Source organism: Coregonus clupeaformis, unplaced genomic scaffold (genome assembly GCF_020615455.1).
Source record: "Coregonus clupeaformis isolate EN_2021a unplaced genomic scaffold, ASM2061545v1 scaf0059, whole genome shotgun sequence".
Classification (NCBI taxonomy): domain Eukaryota; kingdom Metazoa; phylum Chordata; class Actinopteri; order Salmoniformes; family Salmonidae; genus Coregonus; species Coregonus clupeaformis.
This window is the reverse complement of record NW_025533514.1, coordinates 835,618-860,000: the sequence shown is the minus strand read 5'-3', so window position 1 is coordinate 860,000 and position 24,383 is coordinate 835,618. Positions and strand designations below refer to the sequence as shown.

At 36.9% G+C, this 24,383-nt stretch overlaps 1 protein-coding gene across 4 annotated transcripts in view; it reads right to left on the bottom strand.

Annotated features, from left to right (window-relative positions):
• Nucleotides 1–24,383, bottom strand: part of LOC121570998 (tyrosine-protein kinase Tec-like) — a 209,398-nt gene that overhangs the window by 59,537 nt on the left and 125,478 nt on the right. The window lies entirely within an intron of this gene.

Genomic DNA, 24,383 nt, shown 5'->3' with positions numbered 1-24,383 from the left:
TAGGTAGGACAACTTCATATCACAGACAGTAACTAAAACTATGGTAGGTAGGACAAATTTCATATCACATTCAGTAACTAAAACTATGGTAGGTAGGACAACTTCATATCACAGACAGTAACTAAAAACTATGGTAGGTAAGACAACCTCATATCACAGACAGTAACTAAAACTATGGTAGGTAGGACAACCTCATATCACATTCAGTAACTAAAACTATGGTAGGTAAGACAACCTCATATCACAGACAGTAACTAAAACTATGGTAGGTAGGACAACTTCATATCACATTCAGTAACTAAAACTATGGTAGGTAAGACAACCTCATATCACAGACAGTAACTAAAACTATGGTAGGTAGGACAACCTCATATCACATTCAGTAACTAAAACTATGGTAGGTAGGACAACCTCATATCACATTCAGTAACTAAAACTATGGTAGGTAGGACAACTTCATATCACAGACAGTAACTAAAACTATGGTAGGTAAGACAACCTCATATCACAGACAGTAACTAAAACTATGGTAGGTAAGACAACCTCATATCACAGACAGTAACTAAAACTATGGTAGGTAAGACAACTTCATATCACAGACAGTAACTAAAACTATGGTAGGTAGGACAACCTCATATCACAGACAGTAACTAAAACTATGGTAGGTAGGACAACCTCATATCACAGTCAGTAACTAAAACTATGGTAGGTAGGACAACTTCATATCACAGACAGTAACTAAAACTATGGTAGGTAGGACAACCTCATATCACAGACAGTAACTAAAACTATGGTAGGTAAGACAACCTCATATCACAGACAGTAACTAAAACTATGGTAGGTAGGACAACCTCATATCACATTCAGTAACTAAAACTATGGTAGGTAGGACAACCTCATATCACATTCAGTAACTAAAACTATGGTAGGTAGGACAACCTCATATCACAGACAGTAACTAAAACTATGGTAGGTAAGACAACCTCATATCACAGACAGTAACTAAAACTATGGTAGGTAGGACAACCTCATATCACAGACAGTAACTAAAACTATGGTAGGTAAGACAACCTCATATCACAGACAGTAACTAAAACTATGGTAGGTAGGACAACCTCATATCACATTCAGTAACTAAAACTATGGTAGGTAGGACAACCTCATATCACAGTCAGTAACTAAAACTATGGTAGGTAGGACAACCTCATATCACAGACAGTAACTAAAACTATGGTAGGTAAGACAACCTCATATCACAGTCAGTAACTAAAACTATGGTAGGTAAGACAACCTCATATCACATTCAGTAACTAAAACTATGGTAGGTAGGACAACCTCATATCACAGACAGTAACTAAAACTATGGTAGGTAGGACAACCTCATATCACAGACAGTAACTAAAACTATGGTAGGTAAGACAACCTCATATCACAGACAGTAACTAAAACTATGGTAGGTAGGACAACCTCATATCACAGACAGTAACTAAAACTATGGTAGGTAGGACAACCTCATATCACAGACAGTAACTAAAACTATGGTAGGTAGGACAACCTCATATCACAGACAGTAACTAAAACTATGGTAGGTAGGACAACCTCATATCACAGTCAGTAACTAAAACTATGGTAGGTAGGACAACCTCATATCACAGACAGTAACTAAAACTATGGTAGGTAAGACAACCTCATATCACAGACAGTAACTAAAACTATGGTAGGTAAGACAACCTCATATCACATACAGTAACTAAAACTATGGTAGGTAGGACAACCTCATATCACATTCAGTAACTAAAACTATGGTAGGTAGGACAACCTCATATCACAGACAGTAACTAAAACTATGGTAGGTAGGACAACCTCATATCACAGTCAGTAACTAAAACTATGGTAGGTAGGACAACCTCATATCACAGACAGTAACTAAAACTATGGTAGGTAGGACAACCTCATATCACATTCAGTAACTAAAACTATGGTAGGTAGGACAACTTCATATCACAGACAGTAACTAAAACTATGGTAGGTAGGACAACCTCATATCACATTCAGTAACTAAAACTATGGTAGGTAGGACAACCTCATATCACAGACAGTAACTAAAACTATGGTAGGTAGGACAACCTCATATCACAGACAGTAACTAAAACTATGGTAGGTAGGACAACCTCATATCACATTCAGTAACTAAAACTATGGTAGGTAGGACAACCTCATATCACAGACAGTAACTAAAACTATGGTAGGTAGGACAACCTCATATCACAGACAGTAACTAAAACTATGGTAGGTAAGACAACCTCATATCACAGACAGTAACTAAAACTATGGTAGGTAAGACAACCTCATATCACATTCAGTAACTAAAACTATGGTAGGTAGGACAACCTCATATCACATTCAGTAACTAAAACTATGGTAGGTAGGACAACCTCATATCACAGACAGTAACTAAAACTATGGTAGGTAGGACAACCTCATATCACAGACAGTAACTAAAACTATGGTAGGTAAGACAACCTCATATCACAGACAGTAACTAAAACTATGGTAGGTAGGACAACCTCATATCACATTCAGTAACTAAAACTATGGTAGGTAAGACAACCTCATATCACAGACAGTAACTAAAACTATGGTAGGTAAGACAACCTCATATCACAGACAGTAACTAAAACTATGGTAGGTAAGACAACCTCATATCACAGACAGTAACTAAAACTATGGTAGGTAGGACAACCTCATATCACAGACAGTAACTAAAACTATGGTAGGTAAGACAACCTCATATCACATACAGTAACTAAAACTATGGTAGGTAGGACAACTTCATATCACATTCAGTAACTAAAACTATGGTAGGTAGGACAACTTCATATCACAGACAGTAACTAAAACTATGGTAGGTAAGACAACCTCATATCACAGACAGTAACTAAAACTATGGTAGGTAAGACAACCTCATATCACAGACAGTAACTAAAACTATGGTAGGTAAGACAACCTCATATCACATTCAGTAACTAAAACTATGGTAGGTAGGACAACCTCATATCACATACAGTAACTAAAACTATGGTAGGTAGGACAACCTCATATCACAGACAGTAACTAAAACTATGGTAGGTAGGACAACCTCATATCACAGTCAGTAACTAAAACTATGGTAGGTAGGACAACCTCATATCACAGACAGTAACTAAAACTATGGTAGGTAAGACAACCTCATATCACAGTCAGTAACTAAAACTATGGTAGGTAGGACAACTTCATATCACAGACAGTAACTAAAACTATGGTAGGTAGGACAACCTCATATCACAGACAGTAACTAAAACTATGGTAGGTAAGACAACCTCATATCACAGACAGTAACTAAAACTATGGTAGGTAGGACAACCTCATATCACATTCAGTAACTAAAACTATGGTAGGTAGGACAACTTCATATCACAGACAGTAACTAAAACTATGGTAGGTAAGACAACCTCATATCACAGACAGTAACTAAAACTATGGTAGGTAAGACAACCTCATATCACAGTCAGTAACTAAAACTATGGTAGGTAGGACAACCTCATATCACATTCAGTAACTAAAACTATGGTAGGTAAGACAACCTCATATCACAGACAGTAACTAAAACTATGGTAGGTAAGACAACCTCATATCACAGTCAGTAACTAAAACTATGGTAGGTAAGACAACCTCATATCACAGACAGTAACTAAAACTATGGTAGGTAGGACAACCTCATATCACAGTCAGTAACTAAAACTATGGTAGGTAGGACAACCTCATATCACATTCAGTAACTAAAACTATGGTAGGTAGGACAACCTCATATCACAGACAGTAACTAAAACTATGGTAGGTAGGACAACCTCATATCACATTCAGTAACTAAAACTATGGTAGGTAGGACAACCTCATATCACAGTCAGTAACTAAAACTATGGTAGGTAAGACAACCTCATATCACAGACAGTAACTAAAACTATGGTAGGTAAGACAACCTCATATCACAGACAGTAACTAAAACTATGGTAGGTAAGACAACCTCATATCACAGACAGTAACTAAAACTATGGTAGGTAAGACAACCTCATATCACAGACAGTAACTAAAACTATGGTAGGTAGGACAACCTCATATCACAGACAGTAACTAAAACTATGGTAGGTAAGACAACCTCATATCACAGACAGTAACTAAAACTATGGTAGGTAGGACAACCTCATATCACAGACAGTAACTAAAACTATGGTAGGTAGGACAACCTCATATCACATTCAGTAACAAAAACTATGGTAGGTAGGACAACTTCATATCACAGACAGTAACTAAAACTATGGTAGGTAGGACAACCTCATATCACATTCAGTAACTAAAACTATGGTAGGTAAGACAACCTCATATCACATTCAGTAACTAAAACTATGGTAGGTAAGACAACCTCATATCACAGACAGTAACTAAAACTATGGTAGGTAGGACAACCTCATATCACAGACAGTAACTAAAACTATGGTAGGTAAGACAACTTCATATCACAGACAGTAACTAAAACTATGGTAGGTAAGACAACCTCATATCACAGACAGTAACTAAAACTATGGTAGGTAGGACAACCTCATATCACAGTCAGTAACTAAAACTATGGTAGGTAAGACAACCTCATATCACAGACAGTAACTAAAACTATGGTAGGTAAGACAACCTCATATCACAGACAGTAACTAAAACTATGGTAGGTAGGACAACCTCATATCACAGACAGTAACTAAAACTATGGTAGGTAAGACAACCTCATATCACAGACAGTAACTAAAACTATGGTAGGTAAGACAACTTCATATCACAGACAGTAACTAAAACTATGGTAGGTAGGACAACCTCATATCACAGACAGTAACTAAAACTATGGTAGGTAAGACAACTTCATATCACATTCAGTAACTAAAACTATGGTAGGTAGGACAACCTCATATCACAGACAGTAACTAAAACTATGGTAGGTAAGACAACCTCATATCACATTCAGTAACTAAAACTATGGTAGGTAGGACAACTTCATATCACAGACAGTAACTAAAACTATGGTAGGTAAGACAACCTCATATCACATTCAGTAACTAAAACTATGGTAGGTAGGACAACTTCATATCACAGACAGTAACTAAAACTATGGTAGGTAGGACAACCTCATATCACATTCAGTAACTAAAACTATGGTAGGTAGGACAACTTCATATCACAGACAGTAACTAAAACTATGGTAGGTAAGACAACTTCATATCACAGACAGTAACTAAAACTATGGTAGGTAGGACAACCTCATATCACATTCAGTAACTAAAACTATGGTAGGTAAGACAACCTCATATCACAGACAGTAACTAAAACTATGGTAGGTAGGACAACTTCATATCACATTCAGTAACTAAAACTATGGTAGGTAGGACAACCTCATATCACAGACAGTAACTAAAACTATGGTAGGTAAGACAACCTCATATCACATTCAGTAACTAAAACTATGGTAGGTAGGACAACTTCATATCACATTCAGTAACTAAAACTATGGTAGGTAGGACAACTTCATATCACAGACAGTAACTAAAACTATGGTAGGTAAGACAACCTCATATCACAGACAGTAACTAAAACTATGGTAGGTAAGACAACCTCATATCACAGACAGTAACTAAAACTATGGTAGGTAGGACAACCTCATATCACATTCAGTAACTAAAACTATGGTAGGTAGGACAACTTCATATCACAGACAGTAACTAAAACTATGGTAGGTAAGACAACCTCATATCACAGACAGTAACTAAAACTATGGTAGGTAGGACAACCTCATATCACATTCAGTAACTAAAACTATGGTAGGTAAGACAACCTCATATCACAGACAGTAACTAAAACTATGGTAGGTAAGACAACCTCATATCACATTCAGTAACTAAAACTATGGTAGGTAGGACAACCTCATATCACATTCAGTAACTAAAACTATGGTAGGTAGGACAACTTCATATCACAGACAGTAACTAAAACTATGGTAGGTAAGACAACCTCATATCACAGACAGTAACTAAAACTATGGTAGGTAAGACAACCTCATATCACAGACAGTAACTAAAACTATGGTAGGTAAGACAACCTCATATCACATTCAGTAACTAAAACTATGGTAGGTAGGACAACTTCATATCACATTCAGTAACTAAAACTATGGTAGGTAGGACAACTTCATATCACAGACAGTAACTAAAACTATGGTAGGTAGGACAACCTCATATCACATTCAGTAACTAAAACTATGGTAGGTAAGACAACCTCATATCACAGACAGTAACTAAAACTATGGTAGGTAAGACAACCTCATATCACATTCAGTAACTAAAACTATGGTAGGTAGGACAACCTCATATCACAGTCAGTAACTAAAACTATGGTAGGTAAGACAACTTCATATCACAGACAGTAACTAAAACTATGGTAGGTAAGACAACCTCATATCACATTCAGTAACTAAAACTATGGTAGGTAGGACAACTTCATATCACATTCAGTAACTAAAACTATGGTAGGTAGGACAACTTCATATCACAGACAGTAACTAAAACTATGGTAGGTAAGACAACCTCATATCACAGACAGTAACTAAAACTATGGTAGGTAAGACAACCTCATATCACAGTCAGTAACTAAAACTATGGTAGGTAAGACAACCTCATATCACATTCAGTAACTAAAACTATGGTAGGTAAGACAACCTCATATCACAGACAGTAACTAAAACTATGGTAGGTAAGACAACCTCATATCACAGTCAGTAACTAAAACTATGGTAGGTAAGACAACCTCATATCACAGACAGTAACTAAAACTATGGTAGGTAAGACAACCTCATATCACAGTCAGTAACTAAAACTATGGTAGGTAAGACAACCTCATATCACATTCAGTAACTAAAACTATGGTAGGTAAGACAACCTCATATCACAGACAGTAACTAAAACTATGGTAGGTAGGACAACCTCATATCACATTCAGTAACTAAAACTATGGTAGGTAGGACAACCTCATATCACATTCAGTAACTAAAACTATGGTAGGTAAGACAACCTCATATCACATTCAGTAACTAAAACTATGGTAGGTAAGACAACCTCATATCACAGACAGTAACTAAAACTATGGTAGGTAAGACAACCTCATATCACAGACAGTAACTAAAACTATGGTAGGTAAGACAACCTCATATCACAGACAGTAACTAAAACTATGGTAGGTAGGACAACCTCATATCACAGACAGTAACTAAAACTATGGTAGGTAAGACAACCTCATATCACAGACAGTAACTAAAACTATGGTAGGTAGGACAACCTCATATCACAGACAGTAACTAAAACTATGGTAGGTAGGACAACCTCATATCACATTCAGTAACTAAAAACTATGGTAGGTAGGACAACTTCATATCACAGACAGTAACTAAAACTATGGTAGGTAGGACAACTTCATATCACATTCAGTAACTAAAACTATGGTAGGTAAGACAACCTCATATCACATTCAGTAACTAAAACTATGGTAGGTAAGACAACCTCATATCACAGACAGTAACTAAAACTATGGTAGGTAGGACAACCTCATATCACAGACAGTAACTAAAACTATGGTAGGTAAGACAACCTCATATCACAGACAGTAACTAAAACTATGGTAGGTAGGACAACTTCATATCACAGACAGTAACTAAAACTATGGTAGCTAGGACAACTTCATATCACATTCAGTAACTAAAACTATGGTAGGTAGGACAACCTCATATCACAGACAGTAACTAAAACTATGGTAGGTAGGACAACCTCATATCACAGACAGTAACTAAAACTATGGTAGGTAGGACAACCTCATATCACAGACAGTAACTAAAACTATGGTAGGTAGGACAACCTCATATCACAGACAGTAACTAAAACTATGGTAGGTAGGACAACCTCATATCACAGACAGTAACTAAAACTATGGTAGGTAGGACAACCTCATATCACAGACAGTAACTAAAACTATGGTAGGTAAGACAACCTCATATCACAGACAGTAACTAAAACTATGGTAGGTAGGACAACCTCATATCACATTCAGTAACTAAAACTATGGTAGGTAGGACAACTTCATATCACATTCAGTAACTAAAACTATGGTAGGTAGGACAACCTCATATCACAGACAGTAACTAAAACTATGGTAGGTAAGACAACCTCATATCACAGACAGTAACTAAAACTATGGTAGGTAGGACAACCTCATATCACAGACAGTAACTAAAACTATGGTAGGTAAGACAACCTCATATCACAGACAGTAACTAAAACTATGGTAGGTAGGACAACCTCATATCACATTCAGTAACTAAAACTATGGTAGGTAGGACAACTTCATATCACATTCAGTAACTAAAACTATGGTAGGTAGGACAACCTCATATCACATTCAGTAACTAAAACTATGGTAGGTAGGACAACCTCATATCACATTCAGTAACTAAAACTATGGTAGGTAAGACAACCTCATATCACATTCAGTAACTAAAACTATGGTAGGTAGGACAACCTCATATCACAGACAGTAACTAAAACTATGGTAGGTAGGACAACTTCATATCACAGACAGTAACTAAAACTATGGTAGGTAAGACAACCTCATATCACAGACAGTAACTAAAACTATGGTAGGTAGGACAACTTCATATCACAGACAGTAACTAAAACTATGGTAGGTAGGACAACCTCATATCACAGACAGTAACTAAAACTATGGTAGGTAGGACAACCTCATATCACAGACAGTAACTAAAACTATGGTAGGTAGGACAACTTCATATCACAGACAGTAACTAAAACTATGGTAGGTAAGACAACCTCATATCACAGTCAGTAACTAAAACTATGGTAGGTAGGACAACCTCATATCACAGACAGTAACTAAAACTATGGTAGGTAAGACAACCTCATATCACAGACAGTAACTAAAACTATGGTAGGTAGGACAACCTCATATCACATTCAGTAACTAAAACTATGGTAGGTAAGACAACCTCATATCACAGACAGTAACTAAAACTATGGTAGGTAGGACAACCTCATATCACAGACAGTAACTAAAACTATGGTAGGTAAGACAACCTCATATCACATTCAGTAACTAAAACTATGGTAGGTAGGACAACCTCATATCACATTCAGTAACTAAAACTATGGTAGGTAGGACAACCTCATATCACAGTCAGTAACTAAAACTATGGTAGGTAAGACAACCTCATATCACAGACAGTAACTAAAACTATGGTAGGTAAGACAACCTCATATCACAGACAGTAACTAAAACTATGGTAGGTAAGACAACCTCATATCACATTCAGTAACTAAAACTATGGTAGGTAAGACAACCTCATATCACAGACAGTAACTAAAACTATGGTAGGTAGGACAACCTCATATCACATTCAGTAACTAAAACTATGGTAGGTAGGACAACCTCATATCACAGACAGTAACTAAAACTATGGTAGGTAGGACAACCTCATATCACAGACAGTAACTAAAACTATGGTAGGTAGGACAACCTCATATCACAGACAGTAACTAAAACTATGGTAGGTAGGACAACCTCATATCACAGACAGTAACTAAAACTATGGTAGGTAGGACAACTTCATATCACATTCAGTAACTAAAACTATGGTAGGTAGGACAACCTCATATCACAGACAGTAACTAAAACTATGGTAGGTAAGACAACCTCATATCACAGACAGTAACTAAAACTATGGTAGGTAGGACAACCTCATATCACAGACAGTAACTAAAACTATGGTAGGTAAGACAACCTCATATCACAGACAGTAACTAAAACTATGGTAGGTAGGACAACCTCATATCACATTCAGTAACTAAAACTATGGTAGGTAGGACAACTTCATATCACATTCAGTAACTAAAACTATGGTAGGTAGGACAACTTCATATCACATTCAGTAACTAAAACTATGGTAGGTAGGACAACCTCATATCACAGACAGTAACTAAAACTATGGTAGGTAAGACAACCTCATATCACATTCAGTAACTAAAACTATGGTAGGTAGGACAACCTCATATCACAGACAGTAACTAAAACTATGGTAGGTAGGACAACTTCATATCACAGACAGTAACTAAAACTATGGTAGGTAGGACAACCTCATATCACAGACAGTAACTAAAACTATGGTAGGTAGGACAACCTCATATCACAGACAGTAACTAAAACTATGGTAGGTAGGACAACCTCATATCACAGACAGTAACTAAAACTATGGTAGGTAAGACAACCTCATATCACAGACAGTAACTAAAACTATGGTAGGTAAGACAACCTCATATCACAGACAGTAACTAAAACTATGGTAGGTAAGACAACCTCATATCACATTCAGTAACTAAAACTATGGTAGGTAGGACAACCTCATATCACAGACAGTAACTAAAACTATGGTAGGTAAGACAACCTCATATCACAGTCAGTAACTAAAACTATGGTAGGTAGGACAACTTCATATCACAGTCAGTAACTAAAACTATGGTAGGTAAGACAACCTCATATCACAGACAGTAACTAAAACTATGGTAGGTAGGACAACCTCATATCACAGACAGTAACTAAAACTATGGTAGGTAAGACAACCTCATATCACATTCAGTAACTAAAACTATGGTAGGTAAGACAACCTCATATCACATTCAGTAACTAAAACTATGGTAGGTAAGACAACCTCATATCACAGTCAGTAACTAAAACTATGGTAGGTAAGACAACCTCATATCACAGACAGTAACTAAAACTATGGTAGGTAAGACAACCTCATATCACAGACAGTAACTAAAACTATGGTAGGTAAGACAACCTCATATCACAGTCAGTAACTAAAACTATGGTAGGTAGGACAACCTCATATCACAGACAGTAACTAAAACTATGGTAGGTAGGACAACCTCATATCACAGTCAGTAACTAAAACTATGGTAGGTAAGACAACCTCATATCACAGACAGTAACTACAACTATGGTAGGTAAGACAACCTCATATCACAGACAGTAACTAAAACTATGGTAGGTAAGACAACCTCATATCACATTCAGTAACTAAAACTATGGTAGGTAGGACAACCTCATATCACAGACAGTAACTAAAACTATGGTAGGTAGGACAACCTCATATCACAGACAGTAACTAAAACTATGGTAGGTAAGACAACCTCATATCACAGACAGTAACTAAAACTATGGTAGGTAAGACAACCTCATATCACATTCAGTAACTAAAACTATGGTAGGTAGGACAACCTCATATCACATTCAGTAACTAAAACTATGGTAGGTAGGACAACCTCATATCACAGACAGTAACTAAAACTATGGTAGGTAGGACAACCTCATATCACATTCAGTAACTAAAACTATGGTAGGTAAGACAACCTCATATCACAGACAGTAACTAAAACTATGGTAGGTAGGACAACCTCATATCACAGACAGTAACTAAAACTATGGTAGGTAGGACAACCTCATATCACAGACAGTAACTAAAACTATGGTAGGTAGGACAACCTCATATCACAGACAGTAACTAAAACTATGGTAGGTAGGACAACTTCATATCACAGACAGTAACTAAAACTATGGTAGCTAGGACAACTTCATATCACATTCAGTAACTAAAACTATGGTAGGTAGGACAACCTCATATCACAGACAGTAACTAAAACTATGGTAGGTAGGACAACCTCATATCACAGACAGTAACTAAAACTATGGTAGGTAGGACAACCTCATATCACAGACAGTAACTAAAACTATGGTAGGTAGGACAACCTCATATCACAGACAGTAACTAAAACTATGGTAGGTAGGACAACCTCATATCACAGACAGTAACTAAAACTATGGTAGGTAGGACAACCTCATATCACAGACAGTAACTAAAACTATGGTAGGTAAGACAACCTCATATCACAGACAGTAACTAAAACTATGGTAGGTAGGACAACCTCATATCACATTCAGTAACTAAAACTATGGTAGGTAGGACAACTTCATATCACATTCAGTAACTAAAACTATGGTAGGTAGGACAACCTCATATCACAGACAGTAACTAAAACTATGGTAGGTAGGACAACCTCATATCACAGACAGTAACTAAAACTATGGTAGGTAAGACAACCTCATATCACAGACAGTAACTAAAACTATGGTAGGTAAGACAACCTCATATCACAGACAGTAACTAAAACTATGGTAGGTAGGACAACCTCATATCACATTCAGTAACTAAAACTATGGTAGGTAGGACAACTTCATATCACAGACAGTAACTAAAACTATGGTAGGTAGGACAACTTCATATCACAGACAGTAACTAAAACTATGGTAGGTAGGACAACCTCATATCACATTCAGTAACTAAAACTATGGTAGGTAAGACAACCTCATATCACAGACAGTAACTAAAACTATGGTAGGTAAGACAACCTCATATCACAGACAGTAACTAAAACTATGGTAGGTAGGACAACCTCATATCACAGACAGTAACTAAAACTATGGTAGGTAGGACAACCTCATATCACAGACAGTAACTAAAACTATGGTAGGTAGGACAACCTCATATCACAGACAGTAACTAAAACTATGGTAGGTAGGACAACCTCATATCACAGACAGTAACTAAAACTATGGTAGGTAGGACAACCTCATATCACAGACAGTAACTAAAACTATGGTAGGTAGGACAACCTCATATCACAGACAGTAACTAAAACTATGGTAGGTAGGACAACCTCATATCACAGACAGTAACTAAAACTATGGTAGGTAAGACAACCTCATATCACAGACAGTAACTAAAACTATGGTAGGTAAGACAACCTCATATCACAGACAGTAACTAAAACTATGGTAGGTAGGACAACCTCATATCACATTCAGTAACTAAAACTATGGTAGGTAGGACAACCTCATATCACAGACAGTAACTAAAACTATGGTAGGTAAGACAACCTCATATCACAGACAGTAACTAAAACTATGGTAGGTAGGACAACCTCATATCACATTCAGTAACTAAAACTATGGTAGGTAAGACAACCTCATATCACATTCAGTAACTAAAACTATGGTAGGTAAGACAACCTCATATCACATTCAGTAACTAAAACTATGGTAGGTAGGACAACTTCATATCACAGACAGTAACTAAAACTATGGTAGGTAAGACAACCTCATATCACAGACAGTAACTAAAACTATGGTAGGTAGGACAACCTCATATCACATTCAGTAACTAAAACTATGGTAGGTAGGACAACCTCATATCACAGACAGTAACTAAAACTATGGTAGGTAGGACAACCTCATATCACAGACAGTAACTAAAACTATGGTAGGTAAGACAACCTCATATCACAGACAGTAACTAAAACTATGGTAGGTAGGACAACCTCATATCACAGACAGTAACTAAAACTATGGTAGGTAGGACAACCTCATATCACATTCAGTAACTAAAACTATGGTAGGTAAGACAACTTCATATCACAGACAGTAACTAAAACTATGGTAGGTAGGACAACCTCATATCACAGACAGTAACTAAAACTATGGTAGGTAAGACAACCTCATATCACAGACAGTAACTAAAACTATGGTAGGTAGGACAACTTCATATCACATTCAGTAACTAAAACTATGGTAGGTAGGACAACCTCATATCACATTCAGTAACTAAAACTATGGTAGGTAGGACAACCTCATATCACAGACAGTAACTAAAACTATGGTAGGTAGGACAACCTCATATCACAGTCAGTAACTAAAACTATGGTAGGTAAGACAACCTCATATCACAGACAGTAACTAAAACTATGGTAGGTAAGACAACCTCATATCACATTCAGTAACTAAAACTATGGTAGGTAGGACAACCTCATATCACATTCAGTAACTAAAACTATGGTAGGTAGGACAACCTCATATCACAGACAGTAACTAAAACTATGGTAGGTAGGACAACCTCATATCACAGACAGTAACTAAAACTATGGTAGGTAGGACAACCTCATATCACAGACAGTAACTAAAACTATGGTAGGTAGGACAACCTCATATCACAGACAGTAACTAAAACTATGGTAGGTAGGACAACTTCATATCACATTCAGTAACTAAAACTATGGTAGGTAGGACAACCTCATATCACAGACAGTAACTAAAACTATGGTAGGTAAGACAACCTCATATCACAGACAGTAACTAAAACTATGGTAGGTAAGACAACCTCATATCACAGTCAGTAACTAAAACTATGGTAGGTAAGACAACCTCATATCACATTCAGTAACTAAAACTATGGTAGGTAGGACAACCTCATATCACAGACAGTAACTAAAACTATGGTAGGTAGGACAACCTCATATCACAGTCAGTAACTAAAACTATGGTAGGTAAGACAACCTCATATCACAGACAGTAACTAAAACTATGGTAGGTAAGACAACCTCATATCACAGACAGTAACTAAAACTATGGTAGGTAGGACAACCTCATATCACATTCAGTAACTAAAACTATGGTAGGTAGGACAACCTCATATCACAGACAGTAACTAAAACTATGGTAGGTAGGACAACCTCATATCACATTCAGTAACTAAAACTATGGTAGGTAGGACAACCTCATATCACATTCAGTAACTAAAACTATGGTAGGTAGGACAACCTCATATCACAGACAGTAACTAAAACTATGGTAGGTAGGACAACCTCATATCACAGACAGTAACTAAAACTATGGTAGGTAGGACAACCTCATATCACAGACAGTAACTAAAACTATGGTAGGTAGGACAACCTCATATCACAGACAGTAACTAAAACTATGGTAGGTAGGACAACCTCATATCACAGACAGTAACTAAAACTATGGTAGGTAGGACAACCTCATATCACAGACAGTAACTAAAACTATGGTAGGTAGGACAACCTCATATCACAGACAGTAACTAAAACTATGGTAGGTAGGACAACCTCATATCACATTCAGTAACTAAAACTATGGTAGGTAGGACAACTTCATATCACATTCAGTAACTAAAACTATGGTAGGTAAGACAACCTCATATCACAGACAGTAACTAAAACTATGGTAGGTAAGACAACCTCATATCACAGACAGTAACTAAAACTATGGTAGGTAGGACAACCTCATATCACAGACAGTAACTAAAACTATGGTAGGTAGGACAACCTCATATCACAGACAGTAACTAAAACTATGGTAGGTAGGACAACCTCATATCACAGACAGTAACTAAAACTATGGTAGGTAGGACAACTTCATATCACATTCAGTAACTAAAACTATGGTAGGTAGGACAACCTCATATCACAGACAGTAACTAAAACTATGGTAGGTAGGACAACCTCATATCACAGACAGTAACTAAAACTATGGTAGGTAGGACAACCTCATATCACAGACAGTAACTAAAACTATGGTAGGTAGGACAACCTCATATCACAGACAGTAACTAAAACTATGGTAGGTAGGACAACCTCATATCACAGACAGTAACTAAAACTATGGTAGGTAAGACAACCTCATATCACAGACAGTAACTAAAACTATGGTAGGTAGGACAACCTCATATCACATTCAGTAACTAAAACTATGGTAGGTAGGACAACTTCATATCACATTCAGTAACTAAAACTATGGTAGGTAGGACAACCTCATATCACAGACAGTAACTAAAACTATGGTAGGTAAGACAACCTCATATCACAGACAGTAACTAAAACTATGGTAGGTAGGACAACCTCATATCACAGACAGTAACTAAAACTATGGTAGGTAAGACAACCTCATATCACAGACAGTAACTAAAACTATGGTAGGTAGGACAACCTCATATCACATTCAGTAACTAAAACTATGGTAGGTAGGACAACTTCATATCACATTCAGTAACTAAAACTATGGTAGGTAGGACAACCTCATATCACAGACAGTAACTAAAACTATGGTAGGTAGGACAACCTCATATCACATTCAGTAACTAAAACTATGGTAGGTAAGACAACCTCATATCACATTCAGTAACTAAAACTATGGTAGGTAGGACAACCTCATATCACAGACAGTAACTAAAACTATGGTAGGTAGGACAACTTCATATCACAGACAGTAACTAAAACTATGGTAGGTAAGACAACCTCATATCACAGACAGTAACTAAAACTATGGTAGGTAGGACAACCTCATATCACAGACAGTAACTAAAACTATGGTAGGTAGGACAACCTCATATCACAGACAGTAACTAAAACTATGGTAGGTAAGACAACCTCATATCACAGACAGTAACTAAAACTATGGTAGGTAGGACAACCTCATATCACATTCAGTAACTAAAACTATGGTAGGTAAGACAACCTCATATCACAGACAGTAACTAAAACTATGGTAGGTAGGACAACCTCATATCACAGACAGTAACTAAAACTATGGTAGGTAAGACAACCTCATATCACAGACAGTAACTAAAACTATGGTAGGTAGGACAACCTCATATCACATTCAGTAACTAAAACTATGGTAGGTAGGACAACCTCATATCACAGACAGTAACTAAAACTATGGTAGGTAAGACAACCTCATATCACATTCAGTAACTAAAACTATGGTAGGTAGGACAACTTCATATCACAGACAGTAACTAAAACTATGGTAGGTAGGACAACCTCATATCACATTCAGTAACTAAAACTATGGTAGGTAGGACAACCTCATATCACAGACAGTAACTAAAACTATGGTAGGTAGGACAACCTCATATCACAGTCAGTAACTAAAACTATGGTAGGTAGGACAACTTCATATCACAGACAGTAACTAAAACTATGGTAGGTAGGACAACCTCATATCACAGACAGTAACTAAAACTATGGTAGGTAAGACAACCTCATATCACATTCAGTAACTAAAACTATGGTAGGTAGGACAACCTCATATCACAGACAGTAACTAAAACTATGGTAGGTAGGACAACTTCATATCACAGTCAGTAACTAAAACTATGGTAGGTAAGACAACTTCATATCACAGACAGTAACTAAAACTATGGTAGGTAAGACAACCTCATATCACATTCAGTAACTAAAACTATGGTAGGTAGGACAACCTCATATCACATTCAGTAACTAAAACTATGGTAGGTAGGACAACCTCATATCACAGACAGTAACTAAAACTATGGTAGGTAAGACAACCTCATATCACAGACAGTAACTAAAACTATGGTAGGTAAGACAACCTCATATCACAGACAGTAACTAAAACTATGGTAGGTAGGACAACCTCATATCACAGACAGTAACTAAAACTATGGTAGGTAGGACAACCTCATATCACAGACAGTAACTAAAACTATGGTAGGTAAGACAACCTCATATCACAGACAGTAACTAAAACTATGGTAGGTAGGACAACCTCATATCACATTCAGTAACTAAAACTATGGTAGGTAAGACAACCTCATATCACAGACAGTAACTAAAACTATGGTAGGTAAGACAACCTCATATCACAGACAGTAACTAAAACTATGGTAGGTAAGACAACCTCATATCACAGACAGTAACTAAAACTATGGTAGGTAAGACAACCTCATATCACAGACAGTAACTAAAACTATGGTAGGTAGGACAACTTCATATCACAGACAGTAACTAAAACTATGGTAGGTAGGACAACCTCATATCACATTCAGTAACTAAAACTATGGTAGGTAGGACAACCTCATATCACAGACAGTAACTAAAACTATGGTAGGTAGGACAACCTCATATCACAGTCAGTAACTAAAACTATGGTAGGTAGGACAACCTCATATCACAGACAGTAACTAAAACTATGGTAGGTAGGACAACTTCATATCACAGACAGTAACTAAAACTATGGTAGGTAGGACAACCTCATATCACAGACAGTAACTAAAACTATGGTAGGTAGGACAACCTCATATCACAGACAGTAACTAAAACTATGGTAGGTAGGACAACTTCATATCACAGTCAGTAACTAAAACTATGGTAGGTAGGACAACCTCATATCACAGACAGTAACTAAAACTATGGTAGGTAAGACAACCTCATATCACAGACAGTAACTAAAACTATGGTAGGTAGGACAACCTCATATCACATTCAGTAACTAAAACTATGGTAGGTAAGACAACCTCATATCACAGACAGTAACTAAAACTATGGTAGGTAAGACAACCTCATATCACATTCAGTAACTAAAACTATGGTAGGTAAGACAACCTCATATCACAGACAGTAACTAAAACTATGGTAGGTAGGACAACCTCATATCACATACAGTAACTAAAACTATGGTAGGTAGGACAACCTCATATCACATTCAGTAACTAAAACTATGGTAGGTAGGACAACCTCATATCACAGACAGTAACTAAAACTATGGTAGGTAGGACAACCTCATATCACAGACAGTAACTAAAACTATGGTAGGTAGGACAACCTCATATCACAGACAGTAACTAAAACTATGGTAGGTAGGACAACCTCATATCACAGACAGTAACTAAAACTATGGTAGGTAGGACAACCTCATATCACAGACAGTAACTAAAACTATGGTAGGTAAGACAACCTCATATCACAGACAGTAACTAAAACTATGGTAGGTAGGACAACCTCATATCACATTCAGTAACTAAAACTATGGTAGGTAGGACAACCTCATATCACAGACAGTAACTAAAACTATGGTAGGTAAGACAACCTCATATCACAGACAGTAACTAAAACTATGGTAGGTAGGACAACCTCATATCACAGACAGTAACTAAAACTATGGTAGGTAGGACAACCTCATATCACATTCAGTAACTAAAACTATGGTAGGTAGGACAACCTCATATCACAGACAGTAACTAAAACTATGGTAGGTAGGACAACCTCATATCACATTCAGTAACTAAAACTATGGTAGGTAGGACAACCTCATATCACAGACAGTAACTAAAACTATGGTAGGTAAGACAACCTCATATCACATTCAGTAACTAAAACTATGGTAGGTAGGACAACTTCATATCACAGTCAGTAACTAAAACTATGGTAGGTAGGACAACCTCATATCACAGACAGTAACTAAAACTATGGTAGGTAGGACAACTTCATATCACAGACAGTAACTAAAACTATGGTAGGTAAGACAACCTCATATCACAGACAGTAACTAAAACTATGGTAGGTAGGACAACCTCATATCACAGACAGTAACTAAAACTATGGTAGGTAAGACAACCTCATATCACAGACAGTAACTAAAACTATGGTAGGTAGGACAACCTCATATCACATTCAGTAACTAAAACTATGGTAGGTAGGACAACCTCATATCACAGACAGTAACTAAAACTATGGTAGGTAAGACAACCTCATATCACAGTCAGTAACTAAAACTATGGTAGGTAGGACAACCTCATATCACAGTCAGTAACTAAAACTATGGTAGGTAAGACAACCTCATATCACAGTCAGTAACTAAAACTATGGTAGGTAGGACAACCTCATATCACAGACAGTAACTAAAACTATGGTAGGTAGGACAACCTCATATCACAGACAGTAACTAAAACTATGGTAGGTAGGACAACCTCATATCACATTCAGTAACTAAAACTATGGTAGGTAAGACAACCTCATATCACAGACAGTAACTAAAACTATGGTAGGTAGGACAACCTCATATCACAGACAGTAACTAAAACTATGGTAGGTAAGACAACCTCATATCACAGACAGTAACTAAAACTATGGTAGGTAGGACAACCTCATATCACATTCAGTAACTAAAACTATGGTAGGTAGGACAACCTCATATCACATTCAGTAACTAAAACTATGGTAGGTAGGACAACCTCATATCACAGACAGTAACTAAAACTATGGTAGGTAGGACAACCTCATATCACAGACAGTAACTAAAACTATGGTAGGTAGGACAACCTCATATCACAGACAGTAACTAAAACTATGGTAGGTAGGACAACTTCATATCACAGACAGTAACTAAAACTATGGTAGGTAGGACAACCTCATATCACAGACAGTAACTAAAACTATGGTAGGTAGGACAACCTCATATCACAGACAGTAACTAAAACTATGGTAGGTAGGACAACCTCATATCACAGACAGTAACTAAAACTATGGTAGGTAGGACAACCTCATATCACAGACAGTAACTAAAACTATGGTAGGTAAGACAACCTCATATCACAGACAGTAACTAAAACTATGGTAGGTAAGACAACCTCATATCACAGACAGTAACTAAAACTATGGTAGGTAGGACAACCTCATATCACATTCAGTAACTAAAACTATGGTAGGTAGGACAACCTCATATCACAGACAGTAACTAAAACTATGGTAGGTAAGACAACCTCATATCACATTCAGTAACTAAAACTATGGTAGGTAGGACAACTTCATATCACAGACAGTAACTAAAACTATGGTAGGTAAGACAACCTCATATCACATTCAGTAACTAAAACTATGGTAGGTAGGACAACTTCATATCACAGACAGTAACTAAAACTATGGTAGGTAGGACAACTTCATATCACATTCAGTAACTAAAACTATGGTAGGTAGGACAACTTCATATCACAGACAGTAACTAAAAACTATGGTAGGTAAGACAACCTCATATCACAGACAGTAACTAAAACTATGGTAGGTAGGACAACCTCATATCACATTCAGTAACTAAAACTATGGTAGGTAGGACAACCTCATATCACAGACAGTAACTAAAACTATGGTAGGTAGGACAACCTCATATCACATTCAGTAACTAAAACTATGGTAGGTAAGACAACCTCATATCACAGACAGTAACTAAAACTATGGTAGGTAGGACAACCTCATATCACATTCAGTAACTAAAACTATGGTAGGTAAGACAACCTCATATCACATTCAGTAACTAAAACTATGGTAGGTAGGACAACCTCATATCACAGACAGTAACTAAAACTATGGTAGGTAGGACAACCTCATATCACAGACAGTAACTAAAACTATGGTAGGTAGGACAACCTCATATCACAGACAGTAACTAAAACTATGGTAGGTAGGACAACCTCATATCACATTCAGTAACTAAAACTATGGTAGGTAGGACAACCTCATATCACAGACAGTAACTAAAACTATGGTAGGTAGGACAACCTCATATCACAGACAGTAACTAAAACTATGGTAGGTAGGACAACCTCATATCACATTCAGTAACTAAAACTATGGTAGGTAGGACAACCTCATATCACAGACAGTAACTAAAACTATGGTAGGTAGGACAACCTCATATCACATACAGTAACTAAAACTATGGTAGGTAAGACAACCTCATATCACAGACAGTAACTAAAACTATGGTAGGTAGGACAACCTCATATCACATTCAGTAACTAAAACTATGGTAGGTAAGACAACTTCATATCACAGACAGTAACTAAAACTATGGTAGGTAGGACAACCTCATATCACATTCAGTAACTAAAACTATGGTAGGTAGGACAACCTCATATCACAGACAGTAACTAAAACTATGGTAGGTAAGACAACCTCATATCACAGACAGTAACTAAAACTATGGTAGGTAGGACAACCTCATATCACAGACAGTAACTAAAACTATGGTAGGTAAGACAACTTCATATCACAGACAGTAACTAAAACTATGGTAGGTAGGACAACCTCATATCACAGACAGTAACTAAAACTATGGTAGGTAGGACAACCTCATATCACAGACAGTAACTAAAACTATGGTAGGTAAGACAACCTCATATCACAGTCAGTAACTAAAACTATGGTAGGTAGGACAACCTCATATCACAGACAGTAACTAAAACTATGGTAGGTAGGACAACCTCATATCACAGACAGTAACTAAAACTATGGTAGGTAGGACAACCTCATATCACAGACAGTAACTAAAACTATGGTAGGTAAGACAACCTCATATCACAGACAGTAACTAAAACTATGGTAGGTAGGACAACCTCATATCACATTCAGTAACTAAAACTATGGTAGGTAGGACAACCTCATATCACAGACAGTAACTAAAACTATGGTAGGTAGGACAACCTCATATCACAGTCAGTAACTAAAACTATGGTAGGTAGGACAACCTCATATCACAGACAGTAACTAAAACTATGGTAGGTAGGACAACCTCATATCACAGACAGTAACTAAAACTATGGTAGGTAAGACAACCTCATATCACATTCAGTAACTAAAACTATGGTAGGTAGGACAACCTCATATCACAGACAGTAACTAAAACTATGGTAGGTAGGACAACTTCATATCACAGACAGTAACTAAAACTATGGTAGGTAGGACAACCTCATATCACAGACAGTAACTAAAACTATGGTAGGTAGGACAACCTCATATCACAGACAGTAACTAAAACTATGGTAGGTAGGACAACCTCATATCACAGACAGTAACTAAAACTATGGTAGGTAGGACAACCTCATATCACAGACAGTAACTAAAACTATGGTAGGTAGGACAACTTCATATCACATTCAGTAACTAAAACTATGGTAGGTAAGACAACCTCATATCACAGACAGTAACTAAAACTATGGTAGGTAGGACAACTTCATATCACATACAGTAACTAAAACTATGGTAGGTAGGACAACCTCATATCACAGACAGTAACTAAAACTATGGTAGGTAAGACAACCTCATATCACATTCAGTAACTAAAACTATGGTAGGTAGGACAACCTCATATCACAGACAGTAACTAAAACTATGGTAGGTAGGACAACCTCATATCACATTCAGTAACTAAAACTATGGTAGGTAAGACAACCTCATATCACAGACAGTAACTAAAACTATGGTAGGTAAGACAACCTCATATCACAGACAGTAACTAAAACTATGGTAGGTAGGACAACCTCATATCACAGACAGTAACTAAAACTATGGTAGGTAGGACAACCTCATATCACAGTCAGTAACTAAAACTATGGTAGGTAGGACAACCTCATATCACAGACAGTAACTAAAACTATGGTAGGTAAGACAACCTCATATCACAGACAGTAACTAAAACTATGGTAGGTAGGACAACCTCATATCACATTCAGTAACTAAAACTATGGTAGGTAAGACAACCTCATATCACAGACAGTAACTAAAACTATGGTAGGTAGGACAACTTCATATCACAGACAGTAACTAAAACTATGGTAGGTAGGACAACCTCATATCACAGACAGTAACTAAAACTATGGTAGGTAAGACAACCTCATATCACAGACAGTAACTAAAACTATGGTAGGTAGGACAACCTCATATCACAGTCAGTAACTAAAACTATGGTAGGTAGGACAACCTCATATCACAGACAGTAACTAAAACTATGGTAGGTAGGACAACCTCATATCACAGACAGTAACTAAAACTATGGTAGGTAGGACAACCTCATATCACAGACAGTAACTAAAACTATGGTAGGTAGGACAACCTCATATCACATTCAGTAACTAAAACTATGGTAGGTAGGACAACTTCATATCACAGACAGTAACTAAAACTATGGTAGGTAGGACAACTTCATATCACAGACAGTAACTAAAACTATGGTAGGTAGGACAACCTCATATCACAGACAGTAACTAAAACTATGGTAGGTAAGACAACCTCATATCACAGACAGTAACTAAAACTATGGTAGGTAAGACAACCTCATATCACAGACAGTAACTAAAACTATGGTAGGTAGGACAACCTCATATCACAGACAGTAACTAAAACTATGGTAGGTAAGACAACCTCATATCACAGACAGTAACTAAAACTATGGTAGGTAGGACAACCTCATATCACAGACAGTAACTAAAACTATGGTAGGTAAGACAACCTCATATCACAGACAGTAACTAAAACTATGGTAGGTAAGACAACCTCATATCACAGACAGTAACTAAAACTATGGTAGGTAAGACAACCTCATATCACAGACAGTAACTAAAACTATGGTAGGTAAGACAACCTCATATCACATTCAGTAACTAAAACTATGGTAGGTAGGACAACCTCATATCACAGACAGTAACTAAAACTATGGTAGGTAAGACAACCTCATATCACAGTCAGTAACTAAAACTATGGTAG